The 26,703-nt window shown below is 40.4% G+C and overlaps 15 non-coding genes and 3 pseudogenes across 15 annotated transcripts; all 18 read left to right on the forward strand.

Moving 5' to 3' along the window:
* The first annotated feature begins 341 nt into the window (after window positions 1-341).
* LOC135019564 (U1 spliceosomal RNA) lies at window positions 342-505 on the forward strand. Its single transcript, XR_010217104.1, has one exon. It is a non-coding gene; the product is annotated as a U1 spliceosomal RNA (small nuclear RNA).
* Window positions 506-657: 152 nt separating this feature from the next.
* Window positions 658-820, forward strand: LOC135019584 (U1 spliceosomal RNA). The gene has a single exon (XR_010217123.1). It is a non-coding gene; the product is annotated as a U1 spliceosomal RNA (small nuclear RNA).
* A 674-nt stretch (window positions 821-1,494) lies between these two features.
* LOC135019565 (U1 spliceosomal RNA) lies at window positions 1,495-1,658 on the forward strand. The gene has a single exon (XR_010217105.1). It is a non-coding gene; the product is annotated as a U1 spliceosomal RNA (small nuclear RNA).
* Window positions 1,659-1,810: 152 nt separating this feature from the next.
* On the forward strand, window positions 1,811-1,973 carry LOC135019621 (U1 spliceosomal RNA). Its single transcript, XR_010217151.1, has one exon. It is a non-coding gene; the product is annotated as a U1 spliceosomal RNA (small nuclear RNA).
* Window positions 1,974-2,644: 671 nt separating this feature from the next.
* LOC135019661 (U1 spliceosomal RNA) lies at window positions 2,645-2,808 on the forward strand. The gene has a single exon (XR_010217186.1). It is a non-coding gene; the product is annotated as a U1 spliceosomal RNA (small nuclear RNA).
* A 152-nt stretch (window positions 2,809-2,960) lies between these two features.
* On the forward strand, window positions 2,961-3,123 carry LOC135019614 (U1 spliceosomal RNA). The gene has a single exon (XR_010217146.1). It is a non-coding gene; the product is annotated as a U1 spliceosomal RNA (small nuclear RNA).
* Window positions 3,124-3,794: 671 nt separating this feature from the next.
* On the forward strand, window positions 3,795-3,958 carry LOC135019659 (U1 spliceosomal RNA). Its single transcript, XR_010217185.1, has one exon. It is a non-coding gene; the product is annotated as a U1 spliceosomal RNA (small nuclear RNA).
* A 152-nt stretch (window positions 3,959-4,110) lies between these two features.
* LOC135019575 (U1 spliceosomal RNA) lies at window positions 4,111-4,273 on the forward strand. The gene has a single exon (XR_010217114.1). It is a non-coding gene; the product is annotated as a U1 spliceosomal RNA (small nuclear RNA).
* Window positions 4,274-4,947: 674 nt separating this feature from the next.
* LOC135019616 (U1 spliceosomal RNA) lies at window positions 4,948-5,101 on the forward strand (annotated as a pseudogene).
* Window positions 5,102-5,241: 140 nt separating this feature from the next.
* LOC135019620 (U1 spliceosomal RNA) lies at window positions 5,242-5,404 on the forward strand. The gene has a single exon (XR_010217150.1). It is a non-coding gene; the product is annotated as a U1 spliceosomal RNA (small nuclear RNA).
* Window positions 5,405-6,075: 671 nt separating this feature from the next.
* LOC135019657 (U1 spliceosomal RNA) lies at window positions 6,076-6,239 on the forward strand. Its single transcript, XR_010217183.1, has one exon. It is a non-coding gene; the product is annotated as a U1 spliceosomal RNA (small nuclear RNA).
* Window positions 6,240-6,391: 152 nt separating this feature from the next.
* On the forward strand, window positions 6,392-6,533 carry LOC135019622 (U1 spliceosomal RNA; annotated as a pseudogene).
* Window positions 6,534-7,225: 692 nt separating this feature from the next.
* LOC135019630 (U1 spliceosomal RNA) lies at window positions 7,226-7,389 on the forward strand. Its single transcript, XR_010217157.1, has one exon. It is a non-coding gene; the product is annotated as a U1 spliceosomal RNA (small nuclear RNA).
* A 152-nt stretch (window positions 7,390-7,541) lies between these two features.
* On the forward strand, window positions 7,542-7,683 carry LOC135019603 (U1 spliceosomal RNA; annotated as a pseudogene).
* A 695-nt stretch (window positions 7,684-8,378) lies between these two features.
* On the forward strand, window positions 8,379-8,542 carry LOC135019567 (U1 spliceosomal RNA). The gene has a single exon (XR_010217107.1). It is a non-coding gene; the product is annotated as a U1 spliceosomal RNA (small nuclear RNA).
* Window positions 8,543-8,694: 152 nt separating this feature from the next.
* Window positions 8,695-8,857, forward strand: LOC135019583 (U1 spliceosomal RNA). Its single transcript, XR_010217122.1, has one exon. It is a non-coding gene; the product is annotated as a U1 spliceosomal RNA (small nuclear RNA).
* Window positions 8,858-9,528: 671 nt separating this feature from the next.
* On the forward strand, window positions 9,529-9,692 carry LOC135019562 (U1 spliceosomal RNA). Its single transcript, XR_010217102.1, has one exon. It is a non-coding gene; the product is annotated as a U1 spliceosomal RNA (small nuclear RNA).
* Window positions 9,693-11,448: 1,756 nt separating this feature from the next.
* TRNAS-ACU (transfer RNA serine (anticodon ACU)) lies at window positions 11,449-11,522 on the forward strand. Its single transcript has one exon. It is a non-coding gene; the product is annotated as a tRNA-Ser (tRNA).
* The last annotated feature ends 15,181 nt before the right edge of the window (window positions 11,523-26,703 follow it).

The raw sequence follows: 26,703 nt of genomic DNA on the forward strand, positions 1-26,703 counted from the left end.
CAAAAGGCCGCCATGCCCTGCATACCCCTTTTCTCTTTTCATATGCAGATGAGGGTTCCAGACAACTTTGGCCCACTGCTTGGATGACATCACCGTATGCAAATCCGTCTTCTGCAGACCTTCCCCAAGGAATGCTTGTACTAGTTGTTGCATTTGGTTTGTTGTTTGGGGGTGCTTCAATATTAGACAGCCTTCTGCCCTCCCATGTTCATCTGAAAATATGTGTTCTCCCTGCAGTTGTTGTCCCCAGATGAGAGTTCCCTTGTGCTGCCTCAGTTGAATCTCCTTTACTTGACAGAGATGTGCCTGAGCAGCGGCCCTCCCCAGCCCTATCCCAAATCATACTTATTTTGCATAGGAGATGCCATGGTCATGAAGATTGTTCTCCCAGGGTGAGTTTCATTCATTGCATTCTGGGTATGCTGACCCCTGTGATTTCCCCAATTGTGGGAAACTCGACTGCATTATTTGTGGTAGTGGGGGACTGTGTTTGTGCTTTCCTCTGGTCAGCTCTGGTAAAAGTCAGATTTCTTTGTCTCAGATCTTCCTCTAGCCTTGTTCTTCTTTCGAGAGTTCCCTTGTGCTGCCTCAGTTGGATCTCCTTCACTTGACAGGGGGGTGCCCGAGCAGCGACCCTCCCCAGCTCTAGCCCATCTCATACTTACCTGCCAGGTGAGATACTATGATCAGGAAGGTGCTTCTCCCAGGGCAAGGCTCACCCATTGCACTCTGGGTGTGCAGCTCCTGTGATTTCCCCAAATGTGGGACACTTGACTGCATAATTTGTGTTTCCTCTGGTCGGCTCTCGTATAATTCAGATCTCTTTGTCTCAGGTCTATCTCCAGCCTAGTTTGCTGTCTGTTTCCACTTCTTTTTTCTTGAGCCCCTCCTTTCTTTACCCTTGTGCACTATCCTGACTTCTCCTCCCGTCTGCTTACTTTGTGCCTTACAATGCACAATGCGAACTACAGGTAGTGCTGCAGGGCCCACACCCTTTTACTTGCCTTACAGAGCAGCTCTGGAGCTGTTACAGTGCCCAGCTGCTGCAAGAAATCAGCTTGAATGCTTCAGGGGCTGGGGCATAGCCAACATGAGCCCCACACCGAAGGAGGGTGGGGGTGTTTAATGCGAACTAGGGGTCATCCAAGCGCCGCAAAAGGCCGCCATGCCCTGCATACCCCTTTTCTCTTTTCATATGCAGATGAGGGTTCCAGACAACTTTGGCCCACTGCTTGGATGACATCACCGTATGCAAATCCGTCTTCTGCAGACCTTCCCCAAGGAATGCTTGTACTAGTTGTTGCATTTGGTTTGTTGTTTGGGGGTGCTTCAATATTAGACAGCCTTCTGCCCTCCCATGTTCATCTGAAAATATGTGTTCTCCCTGCAGTTGTTGTCCCCAGATGAGAGTTCCCTTGTGCTGCCTCAGTTGAATCTCCTTTACTTGACAGAGATGTGCCTGAGCAGCGGTCCTCCCCAGCCCTATCCCAAATCATACTTATTTTGCATAGGAGATGCCATGGTCATGAAGATTGTTCTCCCAGGGTGAGTTTCATTCATTGCATTCTGGGTATGCTGACCCCTGTGATTTCCCCAATTGTGGGAAACTCGACTGCATTATTTGTGGTAGTGGGGGACTGTGTTTGTGCTTTCCTCTGGTCAGCTCTGGTAAAAGTCAGATTTCTTTGTCTCAGATCTTCCTCTAGCCTTGTTCTTCTTTCGAGAGTTCCCTTGTGCTGCCTCAGTTGGATCTCCTTCACTTGACAGGGGGGTGCCCGAGCAGCGACCCTCCCCAGCTCTAGCCCAACTCCTACTTACCTGCCAGGTGAGATACTATGATCAGGAAGGTGCTTCTCCCAGGGCAAGGCTCACCCATTGCTCTCTGGGTGTGCAGCTCCTGTGATTTCCCAAAATGTGGGACACTTGACTGCATAATTTGTGTTTCCTCTGGTCGGCTCTCGTATAATTCAGATCTCTTTGCATCAGGTCTCTCTCCAGCCTAGTTTGCTGTCTGTTTCCACTTCTCTTTTCTTGAGCCGTTCCCTTTTATGCCCTTGCGCACTATCCTGACTTCTCCCGTCTGCTTACTTTGTGCCTTCCAACGCACAATGCGAACTACAGGTAGTGCTGCAGGTCCCACAACCTTTTATTTGCCTTACAGAGCAGCTCTGGAGCTGTTACAGCGCCCAGCTTCTGCAAGAAATCAGCTTGAATGCTTCAGGGGCTGGGGCATAGCCAACATGAGCCCCACACCGAAGGAGGGTAGAGGTGTTTAATGTGAACTAGGGGTCATCCAAGCGCCGCAAAAGGCCGCCATGCCCTGCACGCCCCTTTTCTCTTTTCATATGCAGACGAGGGTTTAAGCCAACTTTGACCCACTGCTTGGATGACATCACCATATGCAAATCCATCTGCTGCAGGCCTTCCCCCAGGAATGCTTGCACTAGTTGTTGCATTTGGTTTGTTGTTTGGGGGTGCTTCAGTATTAGGCAGCCTTCTGCCCTCCCATGTTCATCTGAAAATATGTGTTCTCCCTGCAGTTGTTGTCCCCAGATGAGAGTTCCCTTGTGCTGCCTCAGTTGAATCTCCTTTACTTGACAGAGATGTGCCTGAGCAGCGGCCCTCCCCAGCCCTATCCCAAATCATACTTATTTTGCATAGGAGATACCATGGTCATGAAGATTGTTCTCCCAGGGTGAGGTTCATTCATTGCATTCTGGGTATGCTGACCCCTATGATTTCCCCAAATGTGGTAAACTCGACTGCATTATTTGTGGTAGTGGGGGACTGTGTTTGTTCTTTCCTCTGGTCAGCTCTGGTAAAAGTCAGATTTATTTGTCTCAGATCTTCCTCTAGCCTTGTTCTTCTTTCGAGAGTTTCCTTGTGCTGCCTCAGTTGTATCTCCTTCACTTGACAGGGGGGTGCCCGAGCAGCGACCCTCCCCAGCTCTAGCCCAACTCCTACTTACCTGCTAGGTGAGATACTATGATCATGAAGGTGCTTCTCCCAGGGCAAGGCTCACCCATTTCACTCTGGGTGTGCTGCTCCTGCGATTTCCCCAAATGTGGGAAACTTGACTGCATAATTTGTGTTTCCCCTGGTCGGCTCTCGTATAATTCAGATCTCTTTGTCTCAGGTCTCTCTCCAGCCTAGTTTGCTGTCTGTTTCCACTTCTCTTTTCTTGAGCCGCTCCCTTCTATGCCCTTGCGCACTATCCTGACTTCTCCCGTCTGCTTAATTTGTGCCTTCCAACGCACAATGCAAACTACAGGTACTGCTGCAGGGCCCACACCCTTTTATTTGCCTTACAGAGCAGCTCTGGAGCTGTTACAGTGCCCAGCTGCTGCAAGAAATCAGCTTGAATGCTTCAGGGGCTGGGGCATAGCCAACATGAGCCCCACACCGAAGGAGGGTGGAGGTGTTTAATGCGAACTAGGGGTCATCCAAGCGCCGCAAAAGGCCGCCATGCCCTGCATGCCCCTTTTCTCTTTTCATATGCAGACGAGGGTTGAAGCCAACTTTGACTCACAGCTTGGATGACATCACCATATGCAAATCCATCTGCTGCAGGCCTTCCCCCTGGAATGCTTGCACTAGTTGTTGCATTTGGTTTGTTGTTTGGGGGTGCTTCAGTATTAGGCAGCCTTCTGCCCTCCCATGTTCATCTGAAAATATGTGTTCTCCCTGCAGTTGTTGTCCCCAGATGAGAGTTCCCTTGTGCTGCCTCAGTTGAATCTCCTTTACTTGACAGAGTTGTGCCTGAGCAGCGGCCCTCCCCAGCCCTATCCCAAATCATACTTATTTTGCATAGGAGATACCATGGTCATGAAGATTGATCTCCCAGGGTGAGGTTCATTCATTGCATTCTGGGTATGCTGACCCCTATGATTTCCCCAAATGTGGGAAACTCGACTGCATTATTTGTGGTAGTGGAGGACTGTGTTTGTGCTTTCCTCTGATCAGCTCTGGTAAAAGTCAGATTTCTTTGTCTCAGATCTTCCTCTAGCCTTGTTCTTCTTTCGAGAGTTCCCTTGTGCTGCCTCAGTTGGATCTCCTTCACTTGACAGGGGGGTGCCCGAGCAGCGACCCTCCCCAGCTCTAGCCCATCTCATACTTACCTGCCAGGTGAGATACTATGATCAGGAAGGTGCTTCTCCCAGGGCAAGGCTCACCCATTGCACTCTGGGTGTGCTGCTCCTGTGATTTCCCCAAATGTGGGACACTCTACTGCATAATTTGTGTTTCCTCTGGTCGGCTCTCGTATAATTCAGATCTCTTTGTCTCAGGTCTATCTCCAGCCTAGTTTGCTGTCTGTTTCCACTTCTTTTTTCTTGAGCCCCTCCCTTCTTTACCCTTGTGCACTATCCTGACTTCTCCTCCCGTCTGCTTACTTTGTGCCTTACAATGCACATTGCGAACTACAGGTAGTGCTGCAGGGCCCACACCCTTTTACTTGCCTTACAGAGCAGCTCTGGAGCTGTTACAGTGCCCAGCTGCTGCAAGAAATCAGCTTGAATGCTTCAGGGGCTGGGGCATAGCCAACATGAGCCCCACACCGAAGGAGGGTGGGGGTGTTTAATGCGAACTAGGGGTCATCCAAGCGCCTCAAAAGGCCGCCATGCCCTGCATACCCCTTTTCTCTTTTCATATGCAGATGAGGGTTCCAGACAACTTTGGCCCACTGCTTGGATGACATCACCGTATGCAAATCCGTCTTCTGCAGACCTTCCCCCAGGAATGCTTGTACTAGTTGTTGCATTTGGTTTGTTGTTTGGGGGTGCTTCAATATTAGGCAGCCTTCTGCCCTCCCATGTTCATCTGAAAATATGTGTTCTCCCTGCAGTTGTTGACCCCAGATGAGAGTTCCCTTGTGCTGCCTCAGTTGAATCTCCTTTACTTGACAGAGATGTGCCTGAGCAGCGGCCCTCCCCAGCCCTATCCCAAATCATACTTATTTTGCATAGGAGAAGCCATGGTCATGAAGATTGTTCTCCTAGGGTGAGGTTCATTCATTGCATTCTGGGTATGCTGACCCCTGTGATTTCCCCAATTGTGGGAAACTCGACTGCATTATTTGTGCTTTCCTCTGGTCAGCTCTGGTAAAAGTCAGATTTCTTTGTCTCAGATCTTCCTCTAGCCTTGTTCTTCTTTCGAGAGTTCCCTTGTGCTGCCTCAGTTGGATCTCCTTCACTTGATAGGGGGGTGCCCGAGCAGCGACCCTCCCCAGCTCTAGCCCAACTCCTACTTACCTGCCAGGTGAGATTCTATGATCAGGAAGGTGCTTCTCCCAGGGCAAGGCTCACCCATTGCACTCTGGGTGTGCTGCTCCTGTGATTTCCCAAAATGTGGGACACTTGACTGCATAATTTGTGTTTCCTCTGGTCGGCTCTCATATAATTCAGATCTCTTTGCATCAGGTCTCTCTCCAGCCTAGTTTGCTGTCTGTTTCCACTTCTCTTTTCTTGAGCCGTTCCCTTTTATGCCCTTGCGCACTATCCTGACTTCTCCCGTCTGCTTACTTTGTGCCTTGCAACGCACAATGCGAACTACAGGTAGTGCTGCAGGTCCCACAACCTTTTATTTGCCTTACAGAGCAGCTCTGGAGCTGTTACAGAGCCCAGCTTCTGCAAGAAATCAGCTTGAATGCTTCAGGGGCTGGGGCATAGCCAACATGAGCCCCACACCGAAGGAGGGTGGAGGTGTTTAATATGAACTAGGGGTCATCCAAGCGCCGCAAAAGGCCGCCATGCCCTGCACGCCTCTTTTCTCTTTTCATATGCAGACGAGGGTTTAAGCCAACTTTGACCCACTGCTTGGATGACATCACCATATGCAAATCCATCTGCTGCAGGCCTTCCCCCAGGAATGCTTGCACTAGTTGTTGCATTTGGTTTGTTGTTTGGGGGTGCTTCAGTATTAGGCAGCCTTCTGTCCTCCCATGTTCATCTGAAAATATGTGTTCTCCCTGCAGTTGTTGACCCCAGATGAGAGTTCCCTTGTGCTGCCTCAGTTGAATCTCCTTTACTTGACAGAGATGTGCCTGAGCAGCGGCCCTCCCCAGCCCTATCCCAAATCATACTTATTTTGCATAGGAGATACCATGGTCATGAAGATTGTTCTCCCAGGGTGAGGTTCATTCATTGCATTCTGGGTATGCTGACCCCTATGATTTCCCCAAATGTGGGAAACTCGACTGCATTATTTGTGGTAGTGGGGGACTGTGTTTGTTCTTTCCTCTGGTCAGTTCTGGTAAAAGTCAGATTTATTTGTCTCAGATCTTCCTCTAGCCTTGTTCTTCTTTCGAGAGTTCCCTTGTGCTGCCTCAGTTGTATCTCCTTCACTTGACAGGGGGGTGCCCGAGCAGCGACCCTCCCCAGCTCTAGCCCAACTCCTACTTACCTGCTAGGTGAGATACTATGATCATGAAGGTGCTTCTCCCAGGGCAAGGCTCACCCATTTCACTCTGGGTGTGCTGCTTCTGCGATTTCCCCAAATGTGGGAAACTTGACTGCATAATTTGTGTTTCCCCTGGTCGGCTCTCGTATAATTGAGATCTCTTTGTCTCAGGTCTCTCTCCAGCCTAGTTTGCTGTCTGTTTCCACTTCTCTTTTCTTGAGCCGCTCCCTTCTATGCCCTTGCGCACTATCCTGACTTCTCCCGTCTGCTTAATTTGTGCCTTCCAACGCACAATGCAAACTACAGGTAGTGCTGCAGGGCCCACACCCTTTTACTTGCCTTACAGAGCAGCTCTGGAGCTGTTACAGTGCCCAGCTGCTGCTAGAAATCAGCTTGAATGCTTCAGGGGCTGGGGCATAGCCAACATGAGCCCCACACCGAAGGAGGGTGGAGGTGTTTAATGCGAACTAGGGGTCATCCAAGCGCCGCAAAAGGCCGCCATGCCCTGCATGCCCCTTTTCTCTTTTCATATGCAGACGAGGGTTGTAGCCAACTTTGACTCACTGCTTGGATGACATCACCATATGCAAATCCATCTGCTGCAGGCCTTCTCCCAGGAATGCTTGCACTAGTTGTTGCATTTGGTTTGTTGTTTGGGGGTGCTTCAGTATTAGGCAGCCTTCTGCCCTCCCATGTTCATCAGAAAATATGTGTTCTCCCTGCAGTTGTTGTCCCCAGATGAGAGTTCCCTTGTGCTGCCTCAGTTGAATCTCCTTTACTTGACAGAGATGTGCCTGAGCAGCGGCCCTCCCCAGCCCTATCCCAAATCATACTTATTTTGCATAGGAGATACCATGGTCATGAAGATTGTTCTCCCAGGGTGAGGTTCATTCATTGCATTCTGGGTATGCTGACCCCTGTGATTTCCCCAAATGTGGGAAACTCGACTGCATTATTTGTGGTAGTGGGGGACTGTGTTTGTGCTTTCCTCTGGTCAGCTCTGGTAAAAGTCAGATTTCTTTGTCTCAGATTTTCCTCTAGACTTGTTCTTCTTTCGAGAGTTCCCTTGTGCTGTCTGAGTTGGATCTCCTTCACTTGACAGGGGGGTGCCCGAGCAGCGACCCTCCCCAGCTCTAGCCCAACTCCTACTTACCTGCCAGGTGAGATACTATGATCATGAAGTTGCTTCTCCCAGGGCAAGGCTCACCCATTGCACTCTGGGTGAGCTGCCCCTACGATTTCCCCAAATGTGGAAAACTTGACTGCATAATTTGTGTTTCCCCTGGTCGGCTCTCATATAATTCAGATCTCTTTGTCTCAGGTCTCTCTCCAGCCTAGTTTGCTGTCTGCTTCCACTTCTTTTTTCTTGAGCCGCTCCCTTCAATACCCTGGTGCACTATCCTGACTTCTCCTCCCGTCTGCTTACTTTGTGCCTTACAATGCACATTGCGAACTACAGGTAGTGCTGCAGGGCCCACACCCTTTTACTTGCCTTACAGAGCAGCTCTGGAGCTGTTACAGTGCCCAGCTGCTGCAAGAAATCAGCTTGAATGCTTCAGGGGCTGGGGCATAGCCAACATGAGCCCCACACCGAAGGAGGGTGGGGGTGTTTAATGCGAACTAGGGATCATCCAAGCGCCGCAAAAGGCCGCCATGCCCTGCATACCCCTTTTCTCTTTTCATATGCAGATGAGGGTTCCAGCCAATTTTGGCCCACTGCTTGGATGACATCACCGTATGCAAATCCGTCTTCTGCAGACCTTCCCCCAGGAATGCTTGTACTAGTTGTTGCTTTTGGTTTGTTGTTTGGGGGTGCTTCAGTATTAGGCAGCCTTCTGCCCTCCCATGTTCATCTGAAAATATGTGTTCTCCCTGCAGTTGTTGTCCCCAGATGAGAGTTCCCTTGTGCTGCCTCAATTGAATCTCCTTTACTTGACTGAGATGTGCCTGAGCAGCGGCCCTCCCCAGCCCTATCCAAAAACATACTTATTTTGCATAGGAGATACCATGGTCATGAAGATTGCTCTCCCAGGGTGAGGTTCATTCATTGCATTCTGGGAATGCTGACCCGTGTGATTTCCCTAAATGTGGGAAACTCGACTGCATTATTTGTGGTAGTGGGGGACTGTGTTTGTTCTTTCCTCTGGTCAGCTCTGGTAAAAGTCAGATTTCTTTGTCTCAGATCTTCCTCTAGCCTTGTTCTTCATTCGAGAGTTCCCTTGTGCTGCCTCAGTTGGATCTCCTTCACTTGACAGGGGGGTGCCCGAGCAGCGACCCTCCCCAGCTCTAGCCCATCTCCTACTTACCTGCCAGGTGAGATACTATGATCAGGAAGGTGCTTCTCCCAGGGCAAGGCTCACCCATTGCACTCTGGGTGTGCTGCTCCTGCGATTTCCCCAAATGTGGGAAACTTGACTGCATAATTTGTGTTTCCCCTGGTCGGCTCTCGTATAATTCAGATCTCTTTGTCTCAGGTCTCTCTCCAGACTAGTTTGCTGTCTGTTTCCACTTCTCTTTTCTTGAGCCGCTCCCTTCTATGCCCTTGCGCACTATCCTGACTTCTCCCGTCTGCTTACTTTGTGCCTTCCAACGCACAATGCGAACTACAGGTAGTGCTGCAGGGCCCACACCCTTTTACTCGCCTTACAGAGCAGCTCTGGAGCTGTTACAGTGCCAAGCTGCTGCAAGAAATCAGCTTGAATGCTTCAGGGGCTGGGGCATAGCCAACATGAGCCCCACACCGAAGGAGGGTGGAGATGTTTAATGCGAACTAGGGGTGATCCAAGCGCAGCAAAAGGCTGCCATGCCCTGCACGCCCCTTTTCTCTTTTCATATGCAGACGAGGGTTGAAGCCAACTTTTACCCACTGCTTGGATGACATCACCATATGCAAATCCATCTGCTGCAGGCCTTCCCCCAGGAATGCTTGCACTAGTTGTTGCATTTGGTTTGTTGTTTGGGGGTGCTTCAGTATTAGGCAGCCTTCTGCCCTCCCATGTTCATCTGAAAATATGTGTTCTCCCTGCAGTTGTTGTCCCCAGATGAGAGTTCCCTTGTGCTGCCTCAGTTGAATCTCCTTTACTTGACAGAGATGTGCCTGAGCAGCGGCCCTCCCCAGCCCTATCCCAAATCATACTTATTTTGCACAGGAGATACCATGGTCATGAAGATATTTCTCCCAGGGTGAGGTTCATTCATTGCATTCTGGGTATGCTGACCCCTGTGATTTCCCCAAATGTGGGAAACTTGACTGCATTATTTGTGGTAGTGGGGGACTGTGTTTGTGCTTTCCTCTGGTCAGCTCTGGTAAAAGTCAGATTTCTTTGTCTCAGATCTTCCTCTAGCCTTGTTCTTTTTCCAAGAGTTCCTTTGTGCTGCCTCAGTTGGATCTCCTTCACTTGACAGGGGGGTGCCCGAGCAGCGACCCTCCCCAGCTCTAGCCCAAATCCTACTTACCTGCCAGGTGAGATACTATTAAGTGGATTTTTGAAAGAAAACAATACTGTCAATATACTATTAAAACAAATTAAATTGGTAAAAGTTATTGTACTTTAAGTAAAAATAAAAGAGCTAAAATATCAATCCCAGTTTTGGATCACTTTAATTAACAAAAAAAATGCATATAGCAGAGGATAGTTTCAATCTGCCTACCTCTGGGTTATAGGCCCAGCATGCTTCCATTGCAGTACTCTGCTGCACATGTAAGTGCAAGAGATCCTGAAGCACTCACTCATCATGGGAAAGTACCAATGTGTTTCTTCATTGGTTGATTTAAGAAAATTCTTACAAAAACTCTCCAGATTATTGACTTTTTAAAGTTTTTCTAGGAAACGTTCTAGATGAATGCTTATTAGGCTTTGTCAGTATGTACATTTTGCAAAGTGTCTCTGTGGCGCAATCGGTTAGTGTGTTCGGCTATTAACCAAAAGGTTGGTGGTTCAATCCCAAGCAGGGACTTAATTGACCTTGTTATCAGATTTTGGTCATCTTTAAGTAGACAAGTCAAAATTTCAAACCCCCTCTTATGGTGTAGGGTACCTGGCCTTCTCTGATGTAATCAGAGTTAGATTTGATTAAGTGATTTTATAAAAAAAACAGATAGGAAGTACAATTTAGCAGTGGGTTGCAGAGAAAAAGAAAAATGCTGGCAGAAAAATCCAATTGAGTGATTAAATAGCTCTTCATTTTCTGGCTTTATTTTTATGCTAACAAATTTGTTCTCTGAAAAGGGTCCACAAAGCCAAGTCTCTGATTAACACCTTTGTAGGGATGGTTTTTCACCTATTACTAAATTAAACTTGCTTCATTGGAAAGGCAGCAAGATGCATCCTCATTTCAATGTCTACTGAAATAATACAGGTTGACACGAGGAAACATTAACGCCACTGCATCCTTGCTGCTTTCTCATGTGGAAGTCTGTTTAATGTGAAAACAAGGTGATATATAATTAGCACACAGGTAAGGAATTAAGAAAATCTTTATTTAAGGGTGAAGATGTTTCTCACAAAATTGTTGACCCAATGCATCATTGAAATTCAAGCTGGAAAGATGATTTTAATATATCACTTGTACATGTTGTATTGCTCTTCTGGTGACAATGTAGTTTGTTTTTGTCAATTACCATTTTAATAATAGGGTAAAGAAAATGAAGTGGATTTTTGAAAGAAAACAATACTGTCAATATACTATTAAAACAAATTAAAATGGTAAAAGTTATTGTACTTTAAGTAAAAATAAAAGAGCTAAAATATCAATCCCAGTTTTGGATTACTTTAATAAAAAAAAAATGCATATAGCAGAGGATAGTTGCAATCTGCCTGCCTCTGGGTTATGGGCCCAGCATGCTTCCATTGCAGTACTCTGCTGCACATGTAAGTGCAAGAGATCCTGAAGCACTCACTCATCATGGGAAAGTACCAAGGTGTTTCTTCGTTGGTTGATCTAAGAAACATCTTACAAAAACTCTCCAGATTATTGACTTTTTAAAGTTTTTCTAGGAAACGTTCTAGATGAATGCTTATTAGCCTTTGTCAGTATGCACTTTTGCAAAGTGTCTCTGTGGCGCAATCAGTTAGTGTGTTTGGCTACTAACCAAAAGGTTGGTGGTTTAATCCCACCCAGGGACGTAATTGACCTTGTGATCAGGTTTTGGTGATCTTTAAGTAGACAAGTCAAAATTTCAACCTCTCTCTTATGATGTAGGTTACCTGGCCTTCTCTGATGTAATCAGTTAGATTTGATAAAGTGATTTTATAAAAAAACAGCTAGGAAGCACAATTTAGCAGTGGGTTGCAGAGAAAAAAAAATATGCTGGCAGAAAAATCCAATTGAGTGATTAAACAGTTCTTCATTTTCTGGCTTTATTTTTATGCTAACAAATTTGTTCTCTGAAAAGTGTCCACAAAGCCAAGTCTCTGATTAACACCTTTGTAGGGATGGTTTTTCACCTATTACTAAATTAAACTTGCTTCATTGGAAAGGCAGCAAGATGCATCCTCATTTCAATGTCTACTGAAATAATACGGGTTGACACCAGGAAACATTAACGCCAATGCATCCTTGCTGCTTTCTCATGTGGAAGTCTGTTTAATGTGAAAACAAGGTGATATCTAATTAGCACACAGGTAAGGAATTAAGAAAATCTTTATTTAAGGGTGAAGATGTTTCTCACAAAATCGTTGCCCCAATGCATCATTGAAATTCAAGCTGGAAAGATGATTTTAATATATCACTTGTACATTTTGTATTGCTCTTCTGGTGACAATGTAGTTTGTTTTTGTCAATTACCATTTTAATAATAGGGTAAAGAAAATGAAGTGGATTTTTGAAAGAAAACAATACTGTCAATATACTATTAAAACAAATTAAAATGGTAAAAGTTATTGTACTTTAAGTAAAAATAAAAGAGCAAAAATATCAATCCCAGTTTTGGATTACTTTATTTAACAAAAAAAATGCATATAGCAAAGGATAGTTTCAATCTGCCTACCTCTGGGTTATGGGCCCAGCATGCTTCCATTGCAGTACTCGGCTGCACATGTAAGTGCAAGAGATCCTGAAGCACTCACTCATCATGGGAAAGTACCAATGTGTTTATTCGTTGGTTGATGGAAGAAACATCTTACAAAAACTCTCCAGATTATTGACTTTTTAATGTTTTTCTAGGAAACGTTCTAGATGAATGCTTATTAGCCTTTGTCAGTATGTACTTTTTGCAAAGTGTCTCTGTGGCGCAATTGGTTAGTGTGTACGGCTATTAACCAAAAGGTTGGTGGTTAAATCCTACCCAGGGACGTAATTGACCTTGTGATCAGATTTTGGTGATATTTAAGTAGACAAGTCAAAATTTCAAACCCCCTCTTATGGTGTAGGGTACCTAGCCTTCTCTGATGTAATCAGAGTTAGATTTGATTCAGTGATTTTATAAAAACAGCTAGGAAGCACAATTTAGCAGTGGGTTGCAGAGAAAAAGAAATATGCTGGCAAAAAAATCCAATTGAGTGATTAAACAGCTCTTCATTTCTGGCTTTATTTTTATGCTAACAAATTTGTTCTCTGAAAAGTGTCCACAAAGCCAAGTCTCTGATTAACACCTTTGTAGGGATGGTTTTTCACCTATTACTAAATTAAACTTGCTTCATTGGAAAGGCAGCAAGATGTATCCTCATTTCAATGTCTACTGAAATAATACAGGTTGACACCAGGAAACATTAACGCCACTGCATCCTTGCTGCTTTCTCATGTGGAAGTCTGTTTAATGTGAAAACAAGGTGATATCTAATTAGCACACAGGTAAGGAATTAAGAAAATCTTTATTTAAGGGTGAAGATGTTTCTCACAAAATCGTTGCCCCAATGCATCATTGAAATTCAAGCTGGAAAGATGATTTTAATATATCACTTGTACATTTTGTATTGCTCTTCTGGTGACAATGTAGTTTGTTTTTGTCAATTACCATTTTAATAATAGGGTAAAGAAAATGAAGTGGATTTTTGAAAGAAAACAATACTGTCAATATACTATTAAAACAAATTAAAATGGTAAAAGTTATTGTACTTTAAGTAAAAATAAAAGAGACAGAATATCAATCCCAGTTTTGGATTACTTTAATTAACACAAAAAAAATGCATATAGCAGAGGATAGTTTCAATCTGCCTACCTCTGGGTTATGGGCCCAGCATGCTTCCATTGCAGTACTCTGCTGCACATGTAAGTTCAAGAGATCCTGAAGCACTCACTCATCATGGGAAAGTACCAATGTGTTTCTTCGTTGGTTGATGGAAGAAACATCTTACAAAAACTCTCCAGATTATTGACTTTTTAAAGTTTTTCTAGGAAACGTTTTAGATGAATGCTTATTAGCCTTTGTCAGTATGGACTTTTGCAAAGTGTCTCTGTGGCGCAATCAGTTAGTATGTATGGCTATTAACCAAAAGGTTGGTGGTTCAATCCCACCCAGGGACCTAATTGACCTTGTTATCAGATTTTGGTGATCTTTAAGTAGACAAGTCAAAATTTCAAACCCCCTCTTATGGTGTAGGGTACCTGGCCTTCTCTGATGTAATCAGAGTTAGATTTGATTCAGTGATTTTATAAAAACAGCTAGGAAGCACAATTTAGCAGTGGGTTGCAGAGAAAAAAAATATGCTGGCAGAAAAATCCAATTGAGTGATTAAACAGCTCTTTATTTTCTGGCTTTATTTTTATGCTAACAAATTTGTTCTCTGAAAAGTGTCCACAAAGCCAAGTCTCTGATTAACACCTTTGTAAGGATGGTTTTTCACCTATTACTAAATTAAACTTGCTTCATTGGAAAGGCAGCAAGATGCATCCTCATTTCAATGTCTACTGAAATAATACAGGTTGACACCAGGAAACATTAACGCCACTGCATCCGTGCTGCTTTCTCATGTGGAAGTCTGTTTAATGTGAAAACAAGGTGATATCTAATTAGCACACAGGTAAGGAATTAAGAAAATATTTATTTAAGGGTGAAGATGTTTCTCACAAAATCGTTGCCCCAATGCATCATTGAAATTCAAGCTGGAAAGATGATTTTAATATATCACTTGTACATTTTGTATTGCTCTTCTGGTGACAATGTGGTTTGTTTTTGTCAATTACCATTTTAATAATAGGGTAAAGAAAATTAAGTGGATTTTTGAAAGAAAACAATACTGTCAATATACTATTAAAACAAATTAAAATGGTAAAAGTTATTGTACTTTAAGTAAAAATAAAAGAGACAAAATATCAATCCCAGTTTTGGATTACTTTAATTAACAAACAAAAAAATGCATATAGCAGAGGATAGTTTCAATCTGCCTACCTCTGGGTTATGGGCCCAGCATGCTTCCATTGCTGTACTCTGCTGCACATGTAAGTGCAAGAGATCCTGAAGCACTCACTCATCATGGGAAAGTACCAATGTGTTTCTTCGTTGGTTGATAGAAGAAACATCTTACAAAAACTCTCCAGATTATTGACTTTTTTAAGTTTTTCTAGGAAACGTTTTAGATGAATGCTTATTAGCATTTGTCAGTATGTACTTTTGCAAAGTGTCTCTGTGGCGCAATCAGTTAGTGTGTACGGCTATTAACCAAAAGGTTGGTGGTTCAATCCCACCCAGGGACGTAATTAACCTTGTTATCAGATTTTGGTGATCTTTAAGTAGACAAGTCAAATTTCATACCCCCTGTTATGGTGTAGGGTACCTGGCCTTCTCTGATGTAATCAGAGTTAGATTTGATTCAGTGATTTTATAAAAACATCTTTGAAGCACAATTTAGCAGTGGGTTGCAGAGAAAAAGAAATATGCTGGCAGAAAAATCAAATTGCGTGATTAAACAGCTCTTCATTTTCTGGCTTTATTTTTATGCTAACAAATTTGTTCTCTGAAAAGTGTCCACAAAGCCAAGTCTCTGATTAACACCTTTGTAGGGATGGTTTTTCACCTATTACTAAATTAAACTTGCTTCATTGGAAAGGCAGCAAGATGTATCCTCATTTCAATGTGTACTGAAATAATACAGGTTGACACCAGGAAACATTAACGCCACTGCATCCTTGCTGCTTTCTCATGTGGAAGTCTGTTTAATGTGAAAACAAGGTGATATCTAATTAGCACACAGGTAAGGAATTAAGAAAATCTTTATTTAAGGGTGAAGATGTTTCTCACAAAATTGTTGACCCAATGCATCATTGAAATTCAAGCTGTAAAGATGATTTTAATATATCACTTGTACATTTTGTATTGCTCTTCTGGTGACAATGTAGTTTGTTTTTGTCAATTACCATTTTAATAATAGGGTAAAGAAAATGAAGTGGATTTTTGAAAGAAAACAATACTGTCAATATACTATTAAAACAAATTAAAATGGTAAAAGTTATTGTACTTTAAGTAAAAATAAAAGAGACAAAATATCAATCCCAGTTTTGGATTACTTTAATTAACAAACAAAAAAATGCATATAGCAGAGGATAGTTTCAATCTGCCTACCTCTGGGTAATGGGCCCAGCATGCTTCCATTGCTGTACTCTGCTGCACATGTAAGTGCAAGAGATCCTGAAGCACTCACTCATCATGGGAAAGTACCAATGTGTTTCTTCGTTGGTTGATAGAAGAAACATCTTACAAAAACTCTCCAGATTATTGACTTTTTTAAGTTTTTCTAGGAAACGTTTTAGATGAATGCTTATTAGCATTTGTCAGTATGTACTTTTGCAAAGTGTCTCTGTGGCGCAATCAGTTAGTGTGTACGGCTATTAACCAAAAGGTTGGTGGTTCAATCCCACCCAGGGACGTAATTGACCTTGTTATCAGATTTTGGTGATCTTTAAGTAGACAAGTCAAATTTCATACCCCCTGTTATGGTGTAGGGTACCTGGCCTTCTCTGATGTAATCAGAGTTAGATTTGATTCAGTGATTTTATAAAAACATCTTTGAAGCACAATTTAGCAGTGGGTTGCAGAGAAAAAGAAATATGCTGGCAGAAAAATCAAATTGCGTGATTAAACAGCTCTTCATTTTCTGGCTTTATTTTTATGCTAACAAATTTGTTCTCTGAAAAGTGTCCACAAAGCCAAGTCTCTGATTAACACCTTTGTAGGGATGGTTTTTCACCTATTACTAAATTAAACTTGCTTCATTGGAAAGGCAGCAAGATGTATCCTCATTTCAATGTGTACTGAAATAATACAGGTTGACACCAGGAAACATTAACGCCACTGCATCCTTGCTGCTTTCTCATGTGGAAGTCTGTTTAATGTGAAAACAAGGTGATATCTAATTAGCACACAGGTAAGGAATTAAGAAAATCTTTATTTAAGGGTGAAGATGTTTCTCACAAAATTGTTGACCCAATGCATCATTGAAATTCAAGCTGTAAAGATGATTTTAATATATCACTTGTACATTTTGTATTGCTCTTCTGGTGACAATGTAGTTTGTTTTTGTCAATTACCAATTTAATAATAGGGTAAAGAAAATGAAGTGGATTTTTGAAAGAAAACAATACTGTCAATATACTATTAAAACAAATTAAAATGGTAAAAGTTATTGTACTTTAAGTAAAAATAAAAGAGCCAAAATATCAATCCCAGTTTTGGATTACTTTAATTAACAAACAAAAAAATGCATATAGCAGAGGATAGTTTCAATCTGCCTACCTCTGGGTTATGGGCCCAGCATGCTTCCATTGCTGTACTCTGCTGCACATGTAAGTGCAAGAGATCCTGAAGCACTCACTCATCATGGGAAAGTACCAATGTGTTTCTTCTTTGGTTGATGGAAGAAACATCTTACAAAAACTCTCCAGATTATTGACTTTTTTAAGTTTTTCTAGGAAACGTTTTAGATGAATGCTTATTAGCATTTGTCAGTATGTACTTTTGCAAAGTGTCTCTGTGGCGCAATCAGTTAGTGTGTACGGCTATTAACCAAAAGGTTGGTGGTTCAATCCCACCCAGGGACGTAATTGACCTTGTTATCAGATTTTGGTGATCTTTAAGTAGACAAGTCAAATTTCATACCCCCTGTTATGGTGTAGGGTACCTGGCCTTCTCTGATGTAATCAGAGTTAGATTTGATTCAGTGATTTTATAAAAACAACTAGGAAGCACAATTTAGCAGTGGGTTGCAGAGAAAAAGAAATATGCTGGCAAAAAAAACAAATTGCGTGATTAAACAGCTCTTCATTTTCTGGCTTTATTTTTATGCTAACAAATTTGTTCTCTGAAAAGTGTCCACAAAGCCAAGTCTCTGATTAACACCTTTGTAGGGATGGTTTTTCACCTATTACTAAATTAAACTTGCTTCATTGGAAAGGCAGCAAGATGTATCCTCATTTCAATGTCTACTGAAATAATACAGGTTGACACCAGGAAACATTAACGCCACTGCATCCTTGCTGCTTTCTCATGTGGAAGTCTGTTTAATGTGAAAACAAGGTGATATCTAATTAGCACACAGGTAAGGAATTAAGAAAATCTTTATTTAAGGGTGAAGATGTTTCTCACAAAATTGTTGACCCAATGCATCATTGAAATTCAAGCTGGAAAGATGATTTTAATATATCACTTGTACATTTTGTATTGCTCTTCTGGTGACAATGTAGTTTGTTTTTGTCAATTACCATTTTAATAATAGGGTAAAGAAAATGAAGTGGATTTTTGAAAGAAAACAATACTGTCAATATACTATTAAAACAAATTAAAATGGTAAAAGTTATTGTACTTTAAGTAAAAATAAAAGAGACAAAATATCAATCCCAGTTTTGGATTACTTTAATTAACAAAAAAAATGCATATAGCAGAGGATAGTTTCAATCTGCCTACCTCTGGGTTATGGGCCCAGCATGCTTCCATTGCAGTACTCTGCTGCACATGTAAGTGCAAGAGATCCTGAAGCACTCACTCATCATGGGAAAGTACCAATGTGTTTCTTCGTTGGTTGATGGAAGAAACATCTTACAAAAACTCTCCAGATTATTGACTTTTTAAAGTTTTTCTAGGAAACGTTTTAGATGAATGCTTATTAGCCTTTGTCAGTATGGACTTTTGCAAAGTGTCTCTGTGGCGCAATCAGTTAGTATGTACAGCTATTAACCATAAGGTTGGTGGTTCAATCCCACCCAGGGACCTAATTGACCTTGTTATCAGATTTTGGTGATCTTTAAGTAGACAAGTCAAAATTTCAAACCCTCTGTTATGGTGTAGGGTACCTGGCCTTCTCTGATGTAATCAGAGTTAGATTTGATTCAGTGATTTTATAAAAACAGCTAGGAAGCACAATTTAGCAGTGGGTTGCAGAGAAAAAAAATATGCTGGCAGAAAAATCCAATTGAGTGATTGAACAGCTCTTCATTTTCTGGCTTTATTTTTATGCTAACAAATTTGTTATCTGAAAAGTGTCCACAAAGCCAAGTCTCTGATTAACACCTTTGTAGGGATGGTTTTTCACCTATTACTAAATTAAACTTGCTTCATTGGAAAGGCAGCAAGATGTATCCTCATTTCAATGTCTACTGAAATAATACAGGTTGACACCAGGAAACATTAACGCCACTGCATCCTTGCTGCTTTCTCATGTGGAAGTCTGTTTAATGTGAAAACAAGGTGATATCTAATTAGCACACAGGTAAGGAATTAAGAAAATCTTTATTTAAGGGTGAAGATGTTTCTCACAAAATTGTTGACCCAATGCATCATTGAAATTCAAGCTGGAAAGATGATTTTAATATATCACTTGTACATTTTGTATTGCTCTTCTGGTGACAATGTAGTTTGTTTTTGTCAATTACCATTTTAATAATAGGGTAAAGAAAATGAAGTGGATTTTTGAAAGAAAACAATACTGTCAATATACTATTAAAACAAATTAAAATGGTAAAAGTTATTGTACTTTAAGTAAAAATAAAAGAGACAAAATATCAATCCCAGTTTTGGATTACTTTAATTAACAAACAAAAAAATGCATATAGCAGAGGATAGTTTCAATCTGCCTACCTCTGGGTAATGGGCCCAGCATGCTTCCATTGCTGTACTCTGCTGCACATGTAAGTGCAAGAGATCCTGAAGCACTCACTCATCATGGGAAAGTACCAATGTGTTTCTTCGTTGGTTGATGGAAGAAACATCTTACAAAAACTCTCCAGATTATTGACTTTTTAAAGTTTTTCTAGGAAACGTTTTAGATGAATGCTTATTAGCATTTGTCAGTATGTACTTTTGCAAAGTGTCTCTGTGGCGCAATCAGTTAGTGTGTACGGCTATTAACCAAAAGGTTGGTGGTTCAATCCCACCCAGGGATGTAATTGACCTTGTTATCAGATTTTGGTGATCTTTAAGTAGACAAGTCAAATTTCATACCCCCTGTTATGGTGTAGGGTACCTGGCCTTCTCTGATGTAATCAGAGTTAGATTTGATTCAGTGATTTTATAAAAACATCTAGGAAGCACAATTTAGCAGTGGGTTGCAGAGAAAAAGAAATATGCTGGCAAAAAAATCAAATTGCGTGATTAAACAGCTCTTCATTTTCTGGCTTTATTTTTATGCTAACAAATTTGTTCTCTGAAAAGTGTCCACAAAGCCAAGTCTCTGATTAACACCTTTGTAGGGATGGTTTTTCACCTATTACTAAATTAAACTTGCTTCATTGGAAAGGCAGCAAGATGTATCCTCATTTCAATGTCTACTGAAATAATACAGGTTGACACCAGGAAACATTAACGCCACTGCATCCTTGCTGCTTTCTCATGTGGAAGTCTGTTTAATGTGAAAACAAGGTGATATCTAATTAGCACACAGGTAAGGAATTAAGAAAATCTTTATTTAAGGGTGAAGATGTTTCTCACAAAATTGTTGACCCAATGCATCATTGAAATTCAAGCTGGAAAGATGATTTTAATATATCACTTGTACATTTTGTATTGCTCTTCTGGTGACAATGTAGTTTGTTTTTGTCAATTACCATTTTAATAATAGGGTAAAGAAAATGAAGTGGATTTTTGAAAGAAAACAATACTGTCAATATACTATTAAAACAAATTAAAATGGTAAAAGTTATTGTACTTTAAGTAAAAATAAAAGAGACAAAATATCAATCCCAGTTTTGGATTACTTTAATTAACAAAAAAAAATGCACACAGCAGAGGATAGTTTCAATCTGCCTACCTCTGGGTTATGGGCCCAGCATGCTTCCATTGCAGCACTGTGCTGCACATGTAAGTGCAAGAGATCCTGAAGCACTCACTCATCATGGGAAAGTACCAATGTGTTTCTTCGTTGGTTGATGGAAGAAACATCTTACAAAAACTCTCCAGATTATTGACTTTTTAAAGTTTTTCTAGGAAACGTTTTTAGATGAATTCTTATTAGCCTTTGTCAGTATGGACTTTTGCAAAGTGTCTCTGTGGCGCAATCAGTTAGTATGTACGGCTATTAACCATAAGGTTGGTGGTTCAATCCCACCCAGGGACCTAATTGACCTTGTTATCAGATTTTGGTGATCTTTAAGTAGACAAGTCAAAATTTCAAACCCACTGTTATGGTGTAGGGTACCTGGCCTTCTCTGATGTAATCAGAGTTAGATTTGATTCAGTGATTTTATAAAAACATCTAGGAAGCACAATTTAGCAGTGGGTTGCAGAGAAAAAGAAATATGCTGGCAAAAAAATCAAATTGCGTGATTGAACAGCTCTTCATTTTCTGGCTTTATTTTTATGCTAACAAATTTGTTCTCTGAAAAGTGTCCACAAAGCCAAGTCTCTGATTAACACCTTTGTAGGGATGGTTTTTCACCTATTACTAAATTAAACTTGCTTCATTGGAAAGGCAGCAAGATGTATCCTCATTTCAATGTCTACTGAAATAATACAGGTTGACACCAGGAAACATTAACGCCACTGCATCCTTGCTGCTTTCTCATGTGGAAGTCTGTTTAATGTGAAAACAAGGTGATATCTAATTAGCACACAGGTAAGGAATTAAGAAAATCTTTATTTAAGGGTGAAGATGTTTCTCACAAAATTGTTGACCCAATGCATCATTGAAATTCAAGCTGGAAAGATGATTTTAATATATCACTTGTACATTTTGTATTGCTCTTCTGGTGACAATGTAGTTTGTTTTTGTCAATTACCATTTTAATAATAGGGTAAAGAAAATGAAGTGGATTTTTGAAAGAAAACAATACTGTCAATATACTATTAAAACAAATTAAAATGGTAAAAGTTATTGTACTTTAAGTAAAAATAAAAGAGCCAAAATATCAATCCCAGTTTTGGATTACTTTAATTAACAAACAAAAAAATGCATATAGCAGAGGATAGTTTCAATCTGCCTACCTCTGGGTTATGGGCCCAGCATGCTTCCATTGCTGTACTCTGCTGCACATGTAAGTGCAAGAGATCCTGAAGCACTCACTCATCATGGGAAAGTACCAATGTGTTTCTTCGTTGGTTGATAGAAGAAACATCTTACAAAAACTCTCCAGATTATTGACTTTTTTAAGTTTTTCTAGGAAACGTTTTAGATGAATGCTTTTTAGCATTTGTCAGTATATACTTTTGCAAAGTGTCTCTGTGGCGCAATCAATTAGTGTGTACGGCTATTAACCAAAAGGTTGGTGGTTCAATCCCACCCAGGGACGTAATTGACCTTGTTATCAGATTTTGGTGATCTTTAAGTAGACAAGTCAAATTTCATACCCCCTTTTATGGTGTAGGGTACTTGGCCTTCTCTGATGTAATCAGAGTTAGATTTGATTCAGTGATTTTATAAAAACATCTAGGAAGCACAAATTAGCAGTGGGTTGCAGAGAAAAAGAAATATGCTGGCAAAAAAATCAAATTGCGTGATTAAACAGCTCTTCATTTTCTGGCTTTATTTTTATGCTAACAAATTTGTTCTCTGAAAAGTGTCCACAAAGCAAAGTCTCTGATTAACACCTTTGTAAGGATGGTTTTTCACCTATTACTAAATTAAACTTGCTTCATTGGAAAGGCAGCAAGATGTATCCTCATTTCAATGTCTACTGAAATAATACAGGTTGACACCAGGAAACATTAACGCCACTGCATCCTTGCTGCTTTCACATGTGGAAGTCTGTTTAATGTGAAAACAAGGTGATATCTAATTAGCACACAGGTAAGGAATTAAGAAAATCTTTATTTAAGGGTTTAAGGGTGAAGATGAGACATTGAAATGAGGATACATCTTGCTGCCTTTCCAATGAAGCAAGTTTAATTTAGTAATAGGTGAAAAACCATCCTTACAAAGGTGTTAATCAGAGACTTGGCTTTGTGGACACTTTTCAGAGAACAAATTTGTTAGCATAAAAATAAAGCCAGAAAATAAAGAGCTGTTTAATCACTCAATTGGATTTTTCTGCCAGCATATTTTTTTTCTCTGCAACCCACTGCTAAATTGTGCTTCCTAGCTGTTTTTATAAAATCACTGAATCAAATCTAACTCTGATTACATCAGAGAAGGCCAGGTACCCTAGACCATAACAGGGGGTTTGAAATTTTGACTTGTCTACTTAAAGATCACCAAAATCTGATAACAAGGTCAATTAAGTCCCTGGGTGGGATTGAACCACCAACCTTTTGGTTAATAGCCGTACATACTAACTGATTGCGCCACAGAGACACTTTGCAAAAGTCTATACTGACAAAGGCTAATAAGCATTCATCTAAAACGTTTCCTAGAAAAACTTTAAAAAGTCAATAATCTGGAGAGTTTTTGTAAGATGTTTCTTCCATCAACCAACGAAGAAACACATTGGTACTTTCCCATGATGAGTGAGTGCTTCAGGATCTCTTGCACTTACATGTGCAGCAGAGTACTGCAATGGAAGCATGCTGGGCCCATAACCCAGAGGTAGGCAGATTGAAACTATCCTCTGCTATATGCATTTTTTTTTGTTAATTAAAGTAATCCAAAACTGGGATTGATATTTTGTCTCTTTTATTTTTACTTAAAGTACAATAACTTTTACCATTTTAATTTGTTTTAATAGTATATTGACAGTATTGTTTTCTTTCAAAAATCCACTTCATTTTCTTTACCCTATTATTAAAATGGTAATTGACAAAAACAAACTACATTGTCACCAGAAGAGCAATACAAAATGTACAAGTGATATATTAAAATCATCTTTCCAGCTTGAATTTCAATGATGCATTGGGTCAACAATTTTGTGAGAAACATCTTCACCCTTAAATAAAGATTTTCTTAATTCCTTACCTGTGTGCTAATTAGATATCACCTTGTTTTCACATTAAACAGACTTCCACATGAGAAAGCAGCAAGGATGCAGTGGCGTTAATGTTTCCTGGTGTCAACCTGTATTATTTCAGTAGACATTGAAATGAGGATACATCTTGCTGCCTTTCCAATGAAGCAAGTTTAATTTAGTAATAGGTGAAAAACCATCCCTACAAAGGTGTTAATCAGAGACTTGGCTTTGTGGACACTTTTCAGAGAACAAATTTGTTAGCATAAAAATAAAGCCAGAAAATGAAGAGCTGTTTAATCACGCAATTTGATTTTTTTGCCAGCATATTTCTTTTTCTCTGCAACCCACTGCTAAATTGTGCTTCCTAGATGTTTTTATAAAATCATTGAATCAAATCTAACTCTGATTACATCAGAGAAGGCCAGGTACCCTACACCATAACAGGGGGTATGAAATTTGACTTGTCTACTTAAAGATCACCAAAATCTGATAACAAGGTCAATTACGTCCCTGGGTGGGATTGAACCACCAACCTTTTGGTTAATAGCCGTACACACTAACTGATTGCGCCACAGAGACACTTTGCAAAAGTACATACTGACAAATGCTAATAAGCATTCATCTAAAACGTTTCTTAGAAAAACTTAAAAAAGTCAATAATCTGGAGAGTTTTTGTAAGATTTTTCTTCTATCAACCAACGAAGAAACACATTGGTACTTTCCCATGATGAGTGAGTGCTTCAGGATCTCTTGCACTTACATGTGCAGCAGAGTACAGCAATGGAAGCATGCTGGGCCCATAACCCAGAGGTAGGCAGATTGAAACTATCCTCTGCTATATGCATTTTTTTGTTTGTTAATTAAAGTAATCCAAAACTGGGATTGATATTTTGGCTCTTTTATTTTTACTTAAAGTACAATAACTTTTACCATTTTAATTTGTTTTAATAGTATATTGACAGTATTGTTTTCTTTCAAAAATCCACTTAATTTTCTTTACCCTATTATTAAAATGGTAATTGACAAAAACAAACTACATTGTCACCAGAAGAGCAATACAAAATGTACAAGTGATATATTAAAATCATCTTTCCAGCTTGAATTTCAATGATGCATTGGGGCAACGATTTTGTGAGAAACATCTTCACCCTTAAATAAAGATTTTCTTAATTCCTTACCTGTGTGCTAATTAGATATCACCTTGTTTTCACATTAAACAGACTTCCACATGAGAAAGCAGCAAGGATGCAGTGGCGTTAATGTTTCCTGGTGTCAACCTGTATTATTTCAGTAGACATTGAAATGAGGATGCATCTTGCTGCCTTTCCAATGAAGCAAGTTTAATTTAGTAATAGGTGAAAAACCATCCTTACAAAGGTGTTAATCAGAGACTTGGCTTTGTGGACACTTTTCAGAGAACAAATTTGTTAGCATAAAAATAAAGCCAGAAAATAAAGAGCTGTTTAATCACTCAATTGGATTTTTCTGCCAGCATATTTTTTTTCTCTGCAACCCACTGCTAAATTGTGCTTCCTAGCTGTTTTTATAAAATCACTGAATCAAATCTAACTCTGATTACATCAGAGAAGGCCAGGTACCCTACACCATAACAGGGGGTTTGAAATTTTGACTTGTCTACTTAAAGATCACCAAAATCTGATAACAAGGTCAATTAGGTCCCTGGGTGGGATTGAACCACCAACCTTTTGGTTAATAGCCGTACATACGAACTGATTGCGCCACAGAGACACTTTGTAAAAGTTCATACTGACAAAGGCTAATAAGCATTCATCTAAAACGTTTCCTAGAAAAACTTTAAAAAGTCAATAATCTGGAGAGTTTTTGTAAGATGTTTCTTCCATCAACCAACGAAGAAACACATTGGTACTTTCCCATGATGAGTGAGTGCTTCAGGATCTCTTGCACTTACATGTGCAGCAGAGTACTGCAATGGAAGCATGCTGGGCCCATAACCCAGAGGTAGGCAGATTGAAACTATCCTCTGCTATATGCATTTTTTTTGTTAATTAAAGTAATCCAAAACTGGGATTGATATTTTGTCTCTTTTATTTTTACTTAAAGTACAATAACTTTTACCATTTTAATTTGTTTTAATAGTATATTGACAGTATTGTTTTCTTTCAAAAATCCACTTCATTTTCTTTACCCTATTATTAAAATGGTAATTGACAAAAACAAACTACATTGTCACCAGAAGAGCAATACAAAATGTACAAGTGATATATTAAAATCATCTTTCCAGCTTGAATTTCAATGATGCATTGGGTCAACAATTTTGTGAGAAACATCTTCACCCTTAAATAAAGATTTTCTTAATTCCTTACCTGTGTGCTAATTAGATATCACCTTGTTTTCACATTAAACAGACTTCCACATGAGAAAGCAGCAAGGATGCAGTGGCGTTAATGTTTCCTGGTGTCAACCTGTATTATTTCAGTAGACATTGAAATGAGGATACATCTTGCTGCCTTTCCAATGAAGCAAGTTTAATTTAGTAATAGGTGAAAAACCATCCCTACAAAGGTGTTAATCAGAGACTTGGCTTTGTGGACACTTTTCAGAGAACAAATTTGTTAGCATAAAAATAAAGCCAGAAAATGAAGAGCTGTTTAATCACGCAATTTGTTTTTTTTGCCAGCATATTTCTTTTTCTCTGCAACCCACTGCTAAATTGTGCTTCCTAGTTGTTTTTATAAAATCACTGAATCAAATCTAACTCTGATTACATCAGAGAAGGCCAGGTACCCTACACCATAACAGGGGGTATGAAATTTGACTTGTCTACTTAAAGATCACCAAAATCTGATAACAAGGTCAATTACGTCCCTGGGTGGGATTGAACCACCAACCTTTTGGTTAATAGCCGTACACACTAACTGATTGCGCCACAGAGACACTTTGCAAAAGTACACACTGACAAATGCTAATAAGCATTCATCTAAAACGTTTCTTAGAAAAACTTAAAAAAGTCAATAATCTGGAGAGTTTTTGTAAGATTTTTCTTCTATCAACCAACGAAGAAACACATTGGTACTTTCCCATGAT

The sequence above is a fragment of the Pseudophryne corroboree genome, unplaced genomic scaffold (genome assembly GCF_028390025.1).
Source record: "Pseudophryne corroboree isolate aPseCor3 unplaced genomic scaffold, aPseCor3.hap2 scaffold_336, whole genome shotgun sequence".
NCBI classification, from domain to species: domain Eukaryota; kingdom Metazoa; phylum Chordata; class Amphibia; order Anura; family Myobatrachidae; genus Pseudophryne; species Pseudophryne corroboree.